We start from the raw sequence: 12389 nt of genomic DNA, 5'->3' as shown, positions 1-12389 counted from the left end.
ATCGGGATGAAACTCTGCCTTTAAGGGTTTCCCACTAAGGTCTCTAATCTTGCCAAATTTCATCGAATTCTGTTTAGCCGTTCAGGTCAAGATAGCGATTTTTGGCGTTCAGGGGATGTGGTAGTGGGTGGGTGGGTGAGGTGCCTGGCATATTTGAGGAGAATAACGGTAAAAGATACAACCGTGATAGTTTTTCTGAAAGCTCGTATTCTGGAGGGGTACCTTTCGGGGTTTGTTTTTTGAAATAATGAAATTTTGAAGTTACAGTATGCCACTCGAATTATTAACCAAAATTCAAATTTCCTGATGCTCAGGTACGGACTGCTCACAACATTAGAAGAGACGACGTTTTCTTAATGTTTGTGAATTCTTCCGTTATCTCACGTAACCATTTTTTTTTTATCTAGATGAGAATCAAATGTTTCTCATTTTGCCATTATTATATTTCAAATTGTTACAATATTTTGGAAATCTAATGTAATTAACAAGCCCATTTTCTCAACAATTTTATACCCACGGAAGTCACTTTGCTCATGAGCTAGTGTCATGAATGACCATCAGTCGAGAGGTTTGCAGTAGCGAGCGGATGCGAGACTGACAGTACACTGTAAGTTATGGTCTTCATTAACGTGAACCAAAGGTTTGTTCATTTAGTTTTAAGTTTAATTTAATATATTTCTCGAAAACCGTTAATTGCAATTTTTTTAAAAGCAATGAATTTCGGGCATTTTGGCGTGAAAGAGCCGTTTTCCTGGAGCAGCCAAACGGTTTAGTATTCCCAAGTTGAGAAATCTAGTACCAAATTGTATCTGTCATGATTGGTGCTTTTACGTCTGTCTCATCTGCTCTAATTGCTGCCTTTACGTCTGTCTATAAATGAAATTTTACGTTCTTTATTGTGGCTCTTGGTGAGTGTAGCCTAATAGTATTTGTACGTAATGCGTTTGTATTGTAGACACCCCGTCATTAGTCCTTTTGTAAAATATCGGTGACATGCTTAGCAAGGCTACAACTGGTCTCGCTGCTTGGAAAGTTGATTCCTTCCGTCTTTGGATCTCAATTCCACTTCTATCTGAGGTCATCTAACTCTGATATTATGGTACTGTGTTCAATTTCCTTCTTTCTTTTCCGTATAGGTCTAAAACCCGAAGCTTTAAGGAAATGTATGGTAGTAGCCTACTATCAAATCTCTATGGCTCGGTAATCTTAGGCCTATTAGCGTTTAGCATGAGTTTTTTATCCAATGATCTTTTCAAATTTCTCTTAAGACTCATATAGCTTTAAATTACCTTTTTTTAACCAACCAAGAGCCAGTTTAATTATAAAACATTTGATCAAGGTAAGGGGGTAGTTCAGGATGTCAAGGAAAAGACGATGACGTGTACGGAGTAAATAAAATGCAACCGTACGAAATGTCAAGTCTGTTTTACTTTTCATTTTTTCGTGTATAGGTAAAACGTAGCCACCCATGTATTTTGATCAAGAAATCCAAATGATGACCCTAGAGGAAGAGATCTTGTGGCCTACAAGAACAGTAGCTAACATTAGTGTATATATGGTAATAATCTCTGGCGGCCATTCAGACTAAAGTTAACCCCCACCCCCACCCCCTCCGCCCCTCCCCCCTCCTCTTTCTCTCTCACTCTGAGGATATTTTTACTAACAATCTTTTATTCCCTCATTTTCACTGTATAGGGAGGTAACGTAGCTTCCCTTGATTATGTCTAAATGGCCAGATTAGAGAAGTATTATTATATTATACCATTTTTCCTCATGTTCAGCTTTTGCATCATGTATAAAAAAAAACGGGAAAACCCCTTCCACACACGGAAAAGAGAACTGATCGAAAACCAATGAGTACTTCAAATATGATGGAGAGCTCCTACAGGCATCAAAGTATTGAACTAGACGTATACGAAAGTTTGCTAATATATGTCCGAACATTTGAAGATATTTGATAATCAGGTAGGCTAACTTATTCCACCTAACTCGGGTGGCGACTATTATAGGCCTAGGGTCGCCTAGATCCTGGACCCGGGAAACTCACTTTAAGTAGGCTAACACTATAATCTATTCAACTCTTACTTGTAGTACATAGTTCAATTTTTATCTTTTTTATACATTAACCGCCACGGTAGTTGGGGGTTAGTAAAGCCCGGCCACCCAGGTACACAAAAACCCGACTCTGACCCTTTATAGCTTTGGAAATATTCAACGCATCTGGATGAAACATTGGCTTTAGAGGTCTCCCACTAACTTCTCTAATCGTGCCATTTTTCAAGGAATTCCGTTTAGTCGTTCCGGAGATCCATATACTGTATCGATTTTTGGCGTTTAGGGGATGTGGTGTTGGGTGGATGGGTGAGGGACCCAACATATCTGTGGAGCAATAACGGTAAAAGATACAGCCGTGATACTTAGCTTTCCTGAAAGCTTGTATTCTGGAGGGATGCCTTTCGGTGTTTGTTTTTTGCAATAATGAAATTTTAAAGTTACAGTATGCCATTCAAATTAGCCACCAAGATTCAAATTTCCTGATGCTCAGGTGCGGACTCCTCACAACTTTAGAGGAGACGCCGTTTTCTTAATGTGTGTGGATAGCAAGTGGTGTTAGAAGTTGGCTGACTCATTATCTTAATTAAAAATTATCACACGTGGAATTTACCTCCACGCGGTTTTGGTTTTCGTGATCGTTGTCCTACTCTAAATAATTTCACGCACTCGTGAATATATATATATATATATATATATATATATATATATATATATATATATATATATATATATATATATATATATATATATATATATATATATATATATATATAATTATCCAGTATATAATTATCAAAAACGAGCTGAGCCGACCATAATCCCGGAGAAGCCACATACCGGTAGGTCTGAGAAAACTATATCTAAAATCTAAATAACCCCCATTCCTTTGTTACCACATTTTTTCTCGATCTATGGAGTTGCCATTGCAAAAAATGACTGAAATCACAGGGAAAAAAGTAATGAAATCACAAAAGGCGTAGTAAAGCCCAGCTACAAGAGACAGACATGGAGGTCAGGGGATACAATGGTAGGGGTAGGGCGTAGGGCACCTTCTAAAAACAAATCATATAATTGCTAATTGTATACCTGACGAGTTGTTTAGTTACGGTTTCATCTTCTTTGAAAAAAAACTGAAATTTGGAGGTCAGTATTTTAAAATCCTGGTCAGTGAACGGATGGTCCTGTGTTAAACTGTGCTATCTCATGGCCGAAGCGGATGGTTTTGAAAGAGGAAACTTTGTTCTAGCAGAAAGGCTTCCGAGTTCCAAAATTTTAAGTCTGAGCCAACGAAAAGTGGATCCCACGTATCGCAGACCGCACCGCGAACAAGTAAACAAATATACGATAAACGGCACAAGAATTAAGGTCTACGGTGATTTAACAGTAAAGCGGTTGGTAAAAGCAAACTGGAACCTAACTTGAGGAAAACTGTGTCGAAGTATTTCGTGTAACTTCAGACCACATAGCTACTATAACCAAGGTAAAGTAATTTTGCTGTATTTTTACATCATTATAAGCAGTAATGAGCACCGATCTGGGACTAAACTTCTCGTTTAAGAAATTTTTCATAATTTTGTAAAATACAAATATGGGGTCAGAATTTTCAGTAAAATAATTCTGGAGGAAAACCAGATCTTGATGAAAAAGTTTAAAATCGGAACAAACATTGTAACCTCTATTTATTGAATTCAGTTTATATAACTTTGGGGGAAAACTAAGGTAACTTAATCCCAAGCCAGTAAATGTACTTTTCCAGTAAACAGAAGTTTCAGATGTATATCTGAATATCCACAAATGACAGCTTATTATCCTGTTCTGTTTCATAAGTAAAAGAAATGATAGGGTGACGAGAATTAGAGTATTCACAAAAGAAATCCATGTGTGAAAGTTCCTTAAGTAGAAGGAAATTGGCATCCACATACGTATGATAAAAAAAGTTTGAACGCACTAGGGCATTCAAACATCCAAATCTTTTTATAATAACCCACAAAACAATCTACATATACAGCCTCAATTGAGTTTCCCGTTGCAACTCCGTCAATTTGATTATGTAATTTACCATCAAAAGTAAAAATGCCATCAGCCGTAGCCAGTTGTAACCATTTCCGTAAGTCTGCTTTTTCAGCCTAGATGCTGGTATGTGGTTTTGTTCTTAGAAGGTACGCAACAAGTAAACAGCCATTTTAGTTTGTTTGTCAGTTGTAGCTTCCATATTCTCTTATTTATGTTTGCATTTTTTATGTTTGTATTTGTATGTTTTCATTTTAGTTTGTCCTCTCTGTCCTTTTTATGTTTTATTAGCTTTTTAAATCTTGGTTTCTATTGGCAATCCAAGTTTTAGCCTATACCTTTTAATTTGCTTTACCCATTCTTAGATTTTGGTATGAAAATTTATTTCATTGTAACTTCGAGAATTTTTACGTTTCGTCAATAATTTTTAGCCTGAGGGTGAGGTTCTATACCTGGAAAGCTTGCGAAATGCAATGTTCCACCTGGCCTTGGCAATATTATTCATTATCAAACTAACATTTCCAAGTAACTGCCCTATGACTGAGACTACACACACACACACACACACACACACATATATATATATATATATATATATATATATATATATATATATATATATATATATATATATATATATATATATATATATATATATATATATATATATATATATATGTATGTGTGTGTGTATATAATATATATATATATGTATATATATATATATATATATGTGTGTGTGTGTGTGTGTGTGTGTGTGTGTGTAGTCTCAGTCATAGGGCGGTTACTTGGAAATGTTAGTTTGATAATGAATGATATTGTCAAGGCCAGGTGGAACATTGTATTTCGCAAGCTTTCCAGGTATAAAACCTCATGTGTGTAGTTACATTATTACGTGTGTTAGTGAGGTTAGGAGTTCTTACCTTGGCAGTTATACATCTGACTGGGGAACCAACACACATATAAAGAAAGTAAGATTAAGTTATCTGATAATGCAAGTAAGGGAAGGACTCTGGAGAGAAATTCTGGGTCTAAATTAATTAAATGTATTTACAATGCTCAGCAGATCAATTACAGGGAGCCACATACGCTGGACTCTTGGCACCTTTCAAGCGAATTAAGACAAGTGTTAAAACTGAGTGCAAACACAATAAAGAATTAAGATTGATATATAACAACTTGATGAATTGCTTTATGGATGGACGTAGGGGCACAGTGGAGGCAGATGATTACGTATCATCGTGATACACACAACCTTTCTGCAATGTAGAGAAAGAAAAACGATCGTTGGATGAGCCAAAGCACAGTTAATCTTTACAACCAGAGTGCTGAAAGAGATGACATCAAAATATAATCAAGTAAGTTACACTTTAAAACACTGAGTTTTGGGTTACCGACAGTTTGCTAGGGTCTTGAGAAAATCCAAGTGAAAATTGAAGCGGTCTAACATAAAAGTTAAGTTGACAAAACACTCCCCCTACCACACAGTACCTTGTTCCTGGAGCGGAGATCCGTGGATGTAGAGTCAATAGGGTACTCGGTTGAGTGGGACTTCTAAGATTGGCCCTAAGGGGGCAAGGTCTACAGAATAGGGGGGCCACTTGGATGGGTAGGCTATCGGTGAAGCCAAGTTCGAGCGGTGTGCTCAGGGACAGAGTAGCATTCTGTGTTTTGTACTGGGTCAGTCGCCTGTCTGCTGCTTGTTGACCCCTGACCTGTCCTTATATGACCTCTCTCTTTCTTCCGGTGTTAGCAGCCCCGGCCGTACAGGTGCGAACGATCCTTCGTGCGCGAATGTCGTTAAGCCCCCCTCGGGCGTTTCAAGTGTCAAGTCCTAGATGCAGGTCTTGCCTGGAAAAGAGGAGTTTTCGGCCAGGAAAAGTCATAAAAGAGGGTGAATCACAAACGCAGGCGATTTAGGAGAGGTTCAGCGAGGGGAGTACAAAGACCCAGATGAATCAGTTGTCAAGTTTTGATTACAAAGGAATGGCTTAAGCCTCGTCTCCTTGGCTCTTGTGTGTGAGCTTGGACTTCTTCTATGTGTGTTTTGCAAAAATGGAGCATCAGGGCTGCAGAGTGGTGACACTCTTAGCAATAAGTATATATGTATATATATATATATATATATATATATATATATATATATATATATATATATATATATATATATATATAAATTTTATCATATATGTATGATTTATATATAATCATGATATACAAATATATTTAATATCAAATACATGTATATAACGTATCTACATGTGTATCAGCCGATTTAAACAGCATTTTTAAAACTAAATTATTTCATATAATTCCTACCCTTACCTATCAAAAATTAAAAATTGATATAAAGCCACTAGGGTTACAATCACTACTAAACTAAGATTTTATCTTTTGGATGATATTGTCCAGAGGTCCACAACAGGTCCCTTACCCTCTTTTATGCTTAACCATCATTAACGGATGCCTTTGGAAAAGGCCTCAGGATGGCATATGGTCATCCAAATCTAAATAAAGTTTTTTTTTACTTTAATTTATTAATTTTCTGTTTTTAATGTGGAAATGATAAACAATTATTAACACTTCTATACTCCTGGGACAAAAAAAATTATTTATATAAGAAGACAAGTTACAAACAAGTGAAAGACAATTAACAAAAAACAACAGGAACCTAATAAAAAGGGAAAATAAATGTATATTTCACCCATTTAAACAGCATTTTTAAACTAAATTATTTCATAATAATAACCTAAAGCATTACCTACAAAATTAAAATTGATTCATAAATTAGCCAGAGGTTACAAACTCAAACTACTAAAACTAAGATTTTATCTTTTGAATGATATTGTCTAGAAAATCCAAAACACTTCCCTATAACCTCTTTTATGCTTGAACTATCAAAAACTGATAATCTTTGGAAAAGGCCTCAAACCACACAAAAATTATCAAATCTAAATAAAGTTTTTTTGACCTTAATTTATTAATTTTCTGTTTTTAATTTGAAATGATAAATCATATTATTAACACTTCTAAACTCCTGGGACAAAAAAAACCCTATTTATATAAGAAGACAAGAGAGTTTGAAAGACAATTAACAAAAAACAACAGGAACCTAATAAAAAGGGAAAAAATAAAATATTTTTCACCCAACCACCTTGAGCTAGAGCATTTGAAACTACAAAATTACGAAAACTATTCATAATCCCTATAACCTAAAGCATTTGAAACTACAACATTACAAATATCATTCATAATCCCTATTAGCCAGAGCATTTGAAACTACAAAATTACGAAAACAATTCATAATCCCTCTAAGCTAGAATGTTTGGAACTACAAAATTGCAAAACACTTCTGTAATACCTATAACCCCTGAGACTATAAAAAAAAACTGTTAATAATCTCTTGAAACTAAAAATTGAAACCAAACTAAATTACAAAATCCCTATAAGCCAGAACGTTTGGAACTACAAGATTACAAAAACACTATCCATAATGCCTATAACCTATATCATTTGAGACTATAAAAAAACTATTAATAATTCTATAAGCTAAAGCACTTGAAACTACATAAAATTACAAAACCCTTTAATAATACCTATAAGCTAGAGAGTTTGAAACTAAAAATTACAAAAACTGTCCATAATCCCTATAGGCTAGAGCATTTGAAACTACAAAATATCCATAATCCCTATAAGTTAAAGCACTTGAAACTACATAATTACAAAACTGTTCATAATCTCTATAAGCCAGAGAGTTTGAAACTACAAAATTACAAAAATTTTTATAATCCCTATAAGGCTAGAGCATCTGAAAGCTACAAAATATCCATAATCCCTGTATGCCAGCTTTGAAACTATAAAATTACAAAACCCTCTTAATCCCTATAAGCTGGACAAATACAAAATTACAAAAACTATTCATAATCCCTATAAGCTAGAACGTTTGGAACTACAAAATTACAAAACACTTCTGTAATGCCTATAACCTATATCATTTGAGACTATAAAAAACTGTTAATAATCTCTATAAGCTAAAGCACTTGAAACCACATAAAATTACAAAACCCTTTAATAAGCCGGAGAGTTTGAAACTACAAATTACAAAAACTATCCATAATCCCTATAGGCTAGAGCATTTGAAACTACAAAATATCCATAATCCCTATAAGCTAAAGCACTTGAAACTACATAATTAAAAATACTGTTCATAATCTCTATAAAATAGAACGTTTGGAACTACAAAATCACAAAAACGTTTCATAATCCCTATAAGCTAGAGCATCTGAAACTACAAAATGACAAAAACAATTCAGCCCCTGTAAGCCAGAGCATTTGAAACTATAAAATTACAAAAACTCCTCTTAATCCCTATAAGCTGGAGCATTTGAAACTACAAAATTACAAAAACTATTCATAATCTCTATAAGCTAGAACGTTTGGAACTACAAAATTACAAAACACTTCTGGAATGCATATAACCTATCTCATTTGAGACTATAAAAAAACTGTTAATAATCTCTATAAGCTAAAGCACTTGAAACCACACAAAATTGCAAAACCCTTTCATAATGCCTATAAGCTAGAGAGTTTGAAGCTATAAATTACAAGAACTGTCCATAATCCCTATAGGCTAGAGCATTTGAAACTACAAAATATCTATAATCCCTGTAAGCTAAAGCACTTGAAACTACACAAAATTACAAAACCCTTTCATAATGCCTATAAGCTAGAGAGTTTCAAGCTATAAATTACAAGAACTGGCCATAATCCCTATAGGCTAGAGCATTTGAAACTACAAAATATCCATAATCCCTGTAAGCTAAAGCACTTGAAACTACATAATTACAAATACTGTTCATAATCTCTATAAGCTAGAACGTTTGGAACTACAAAATCAAAAAAGTTTCAGAATCCCTGTAAGCCAGAGCGTTTGAAACTATAAAATTACAAAAACTCCTCTTAATCCCTATAAGATGGAGCATTTGAAACTACAAAATTACAAAAACTTATTCATAATCTCTATAAGCTAGAACGTTTAGAACTACAAAATTACAAAACACTTCTGTAATGCCTATAACCTACAGTATATCATTTGAGACTATAAAAAAACTGTCAATAATCTCTATAAGCTAAAGCACTTGAAACCACACAAAATTACAAAAACCTTTAATAAGCCAGAGGTTTGAAACTAGAAATTACAAAAACTATCCATAATCCCTATAGGCTAGAGCATTTGAAACTACAAAATATCCATAATCCCTATAAGCTAAAGCACTTGAAACTACACAAAATTACAAAACCCTTTCATAATGCCTATTAGCTAGAGAGTTTGAAACTACAAATTACAAGAACTGTCCATAATCCCTATAGGCTAGAGCATTTGAAACTACAAAATATCCATAATCCCTATAAGCTAAAGTACTTGAAACTACATAATTACAAATACTGTTCATAGTCTCTATAAGCTAGAACATTTGGAACTACAAAATCACAAAAGCGTTTCACAATCCCTATAAGCTAGAGCATCTGGAACTACAAAATGACAAAAACAATTCAGCCCCTGTAAGCCAGAGCGTTTGAAACTGTGAAATTACAAAAACTCCTCTTAATCCCTATAAGCTGGAGCGTTTGAAACTACAAAATTACAAAAACTATTCATAATCCCTATAAGCTAGAACGTTTGGAACTACAAGATTACAAAACACTTTTGTAATGCCTATAACCTATATCATTTGAGACTATAAAAAAAACTGTTAATAATCTCTATAAGCTAAAGCACTTGAAACCACACAAAATTACAAAACCCTTTAATAAGCCAGAGTGTTTGAAACTAGAAATTACAAAAACTATCCATAATCCCTATAGGCTAGAGCATTTGAAACTACAAAATATCCATAATCCCTATAAGCTAAAGCACTTGAAGCTACATAATTACAAATACTATTCATAATCTCTATAAGCTAGAACGTTTGGAAGTACAAAATCACAAAAGCTGTTCATAATCCCTGTAAGCTAGAGCATCTGAAACTACCAAGTGACAAAAACAATTCAGCCCCTGTAAGCCAGAGCGTTTGAAACTACAAAATCACAAAAACTATTCATAATCCCTATAAGCTAGAACGTTTGGAACTACAAAATTACAAAACTCTTTCATAATGCCTATAAGCTATAGCATTTGAAACTATAAAATAACAAAAAACTTTTCATAATCTCTATAAGCCTAGGCACTTGAAACAACACAAAATTACAAAGCCTTTTCATAATATAATGCCTATAAGCCAGAGCATTTGAAACTACAAATTACAAAAACTATCCATAATTCCTATAAGAACTTTAAATGGCAAAGACTATTTTATAATCCTTACAAACTAGAGCATCTGAAACTACAAAACTATTCGTGTCCCTCCGTAAGCTACAGCGTTTGAAACTGCCAAACTCGCGATTTGAGAAAATCCCCAACAGCAATGCATAAGTCGTGGAACACCTTCACCTTGTGCCTTTCTTAACCGGGAAATATGAGTCGTCTCATTGGCTGAAGCGATCAACAACTCTGATTGGTCGTTGACCATGTTGACGTCATAATCGCTTATTCATAAAGGAGCACGCAGCGTGCCAGAGAATAGTTGCCACAAGGCACCAGCACATAAGTCTTTTTATTCCAGTTTTATATTAATATGACGCTTTACATCATACATATTAGTTATCAGAAGACTCTGTGATATATTCCAAAAACTATAAGATGAAAATAGCTCATTAAATAGTCTTTATTAACTGTAAAGATCACATTCCTTGTATTAGTATGTTGCCAGTTGTTATTCTTAATCTTGGTTGAGCAGACGATATTTTGCACTGTAGCCAAGATATTATCAAGCAATCCTTTGAATCTATTATATTTCATTTGATGAATTTTATGTTATTGTTCACTTCATCTATTTCAAAATAAAAATAATCAATTATAAATCTTTATTGTGTAATATTTTATTTTAATATCTAAGATTTAGTGATTATTACCATAGAAGTTTCACTAGTTTTACCAGTTGTGTCCATTCATAAAATTACAGTTGAAAAATAACCAGTTAGGTTTATATATATAGTGTTCTTATTTCTATAACACTGCCTTATTTTGAGTCAGATACTTCATGCATAGGAGTATTTCAAAAATGAAATAAAATATGACGAATTTAACCCTAAAACACGATACAGCCAATGAGGACACAGGGATTTCCCGCCATGAGGGTGTTCCGATGACTTAAGGCATGCTCTTTGAAGAACGTGACCGATAACCTTTCAAGCGCTGTTGGTAGGTGGGTGGCCCTTTTACAATAAAATCATTCTATTACGAAAAAATAGGTATTTACAGGCCATTATTTTCTTATTAAGCTTACATAACTTCAATAAAGATATTCTTTTAGCAATTTTTCATGTGGAATGAAGTAATAATAATTCATGAATATTTTTTTTTAACAAACGGGTAAAGGATGAACTCTAATGGCGACGTCCTTATCCAGAAAAGGAAATACCTCAGAGTTTGAAGGGACCTCATATCGTCGGCGACTTATATATATATATATATATATATATATATATATATATATATATATATATATATATATATATATATATATATATATTAATGAAGATTTATTATATATATAAACATATATAAATTATATATTATATATAATATATATATTTTAATGAATATATATATTATATATATATAAATATTATATATATATATATATATATATATATATATATATATATATATATATATATATATATATATATATATATATATATATATATATATATTCGTCACTGGTTCAGATAAAACTGTTTTATGCCAGCACCAGTACTTGCTCAAAGGCATACCTTGAATGTGAAGTACAAAAGAGAGTTGGAGACCTTGTGTGGACCTTTGAACAGTAACCATCCGATAGAAACTCATAGAATTGGAGTCATTTCAATAAACTTTAGGTAATTTTTCCACAATTTTACATCTGTGAGAGGAGAAGAATATAATGATTTAGCATTAAAAATGCAGTTTAAACGTCTCATATTTGAAAGTAATTAATGATCTTCCTGAGGTTTCAAACCAGGCTTTTACTACCTCGTGCTGGTATATGGCCAACTTAACATAGAAAAAATATAGGTCCTTATTTTTACTATGTAAACTGTAAATAGATAATGCGACTCTTATGGTTCTGCTTAATAAAAAGATATTGTTAAGAAGAAATGTGACAAATAAACGGGAAAAAATTATAAAAAAGGGGAATCATGGTTCTATGTGGCAAAATGGGATTTGAGAAGAAATGTAATAA

At 33.4% G+C, this 12389-nt stretch overlaps 1 protein-coding gene across 1 annotated transcript in view; it reads left to right on the top strand.

The window, feature by feature from the left end:
• Window positions 1-540: 540 nt before the first annotated feature.
• sxc (O-linked N-acetylglucosamine (GlcNAc) transferase sxc) overlaps window positions 541-12389 on the top strand; it is a 76498-nt gene continuing 64649 nt past the window's right edge. The window contains exon 1 of the mRNA XM_067116481.1: window positions 541-607. The gene's annotated coding sequence lies outside the window, so the exon portion shown is untranslated. The remainder of the gene's footprint in view (window positions 608-12389) is intronic.

This window comes from Macrobrachium rosenbergii, chromosome 14 (assembly GCF_040412425.1).
Source record: "Macrobrachium rosenbergii isolate ZJJX-2024 chromosome 14, ASM4041242v1, whole genome shotgun sequence".
Lineage (NCBI taxonomy): Eukaryota > Metazoa > Arthropoda > Malacostraca > Decapoda > Palaemonidae > Macrobrachium > Macrobrachium rosenbergii.
This window is presented reverse-complemented; position numbering and strand designations above follow the sequence as displayed.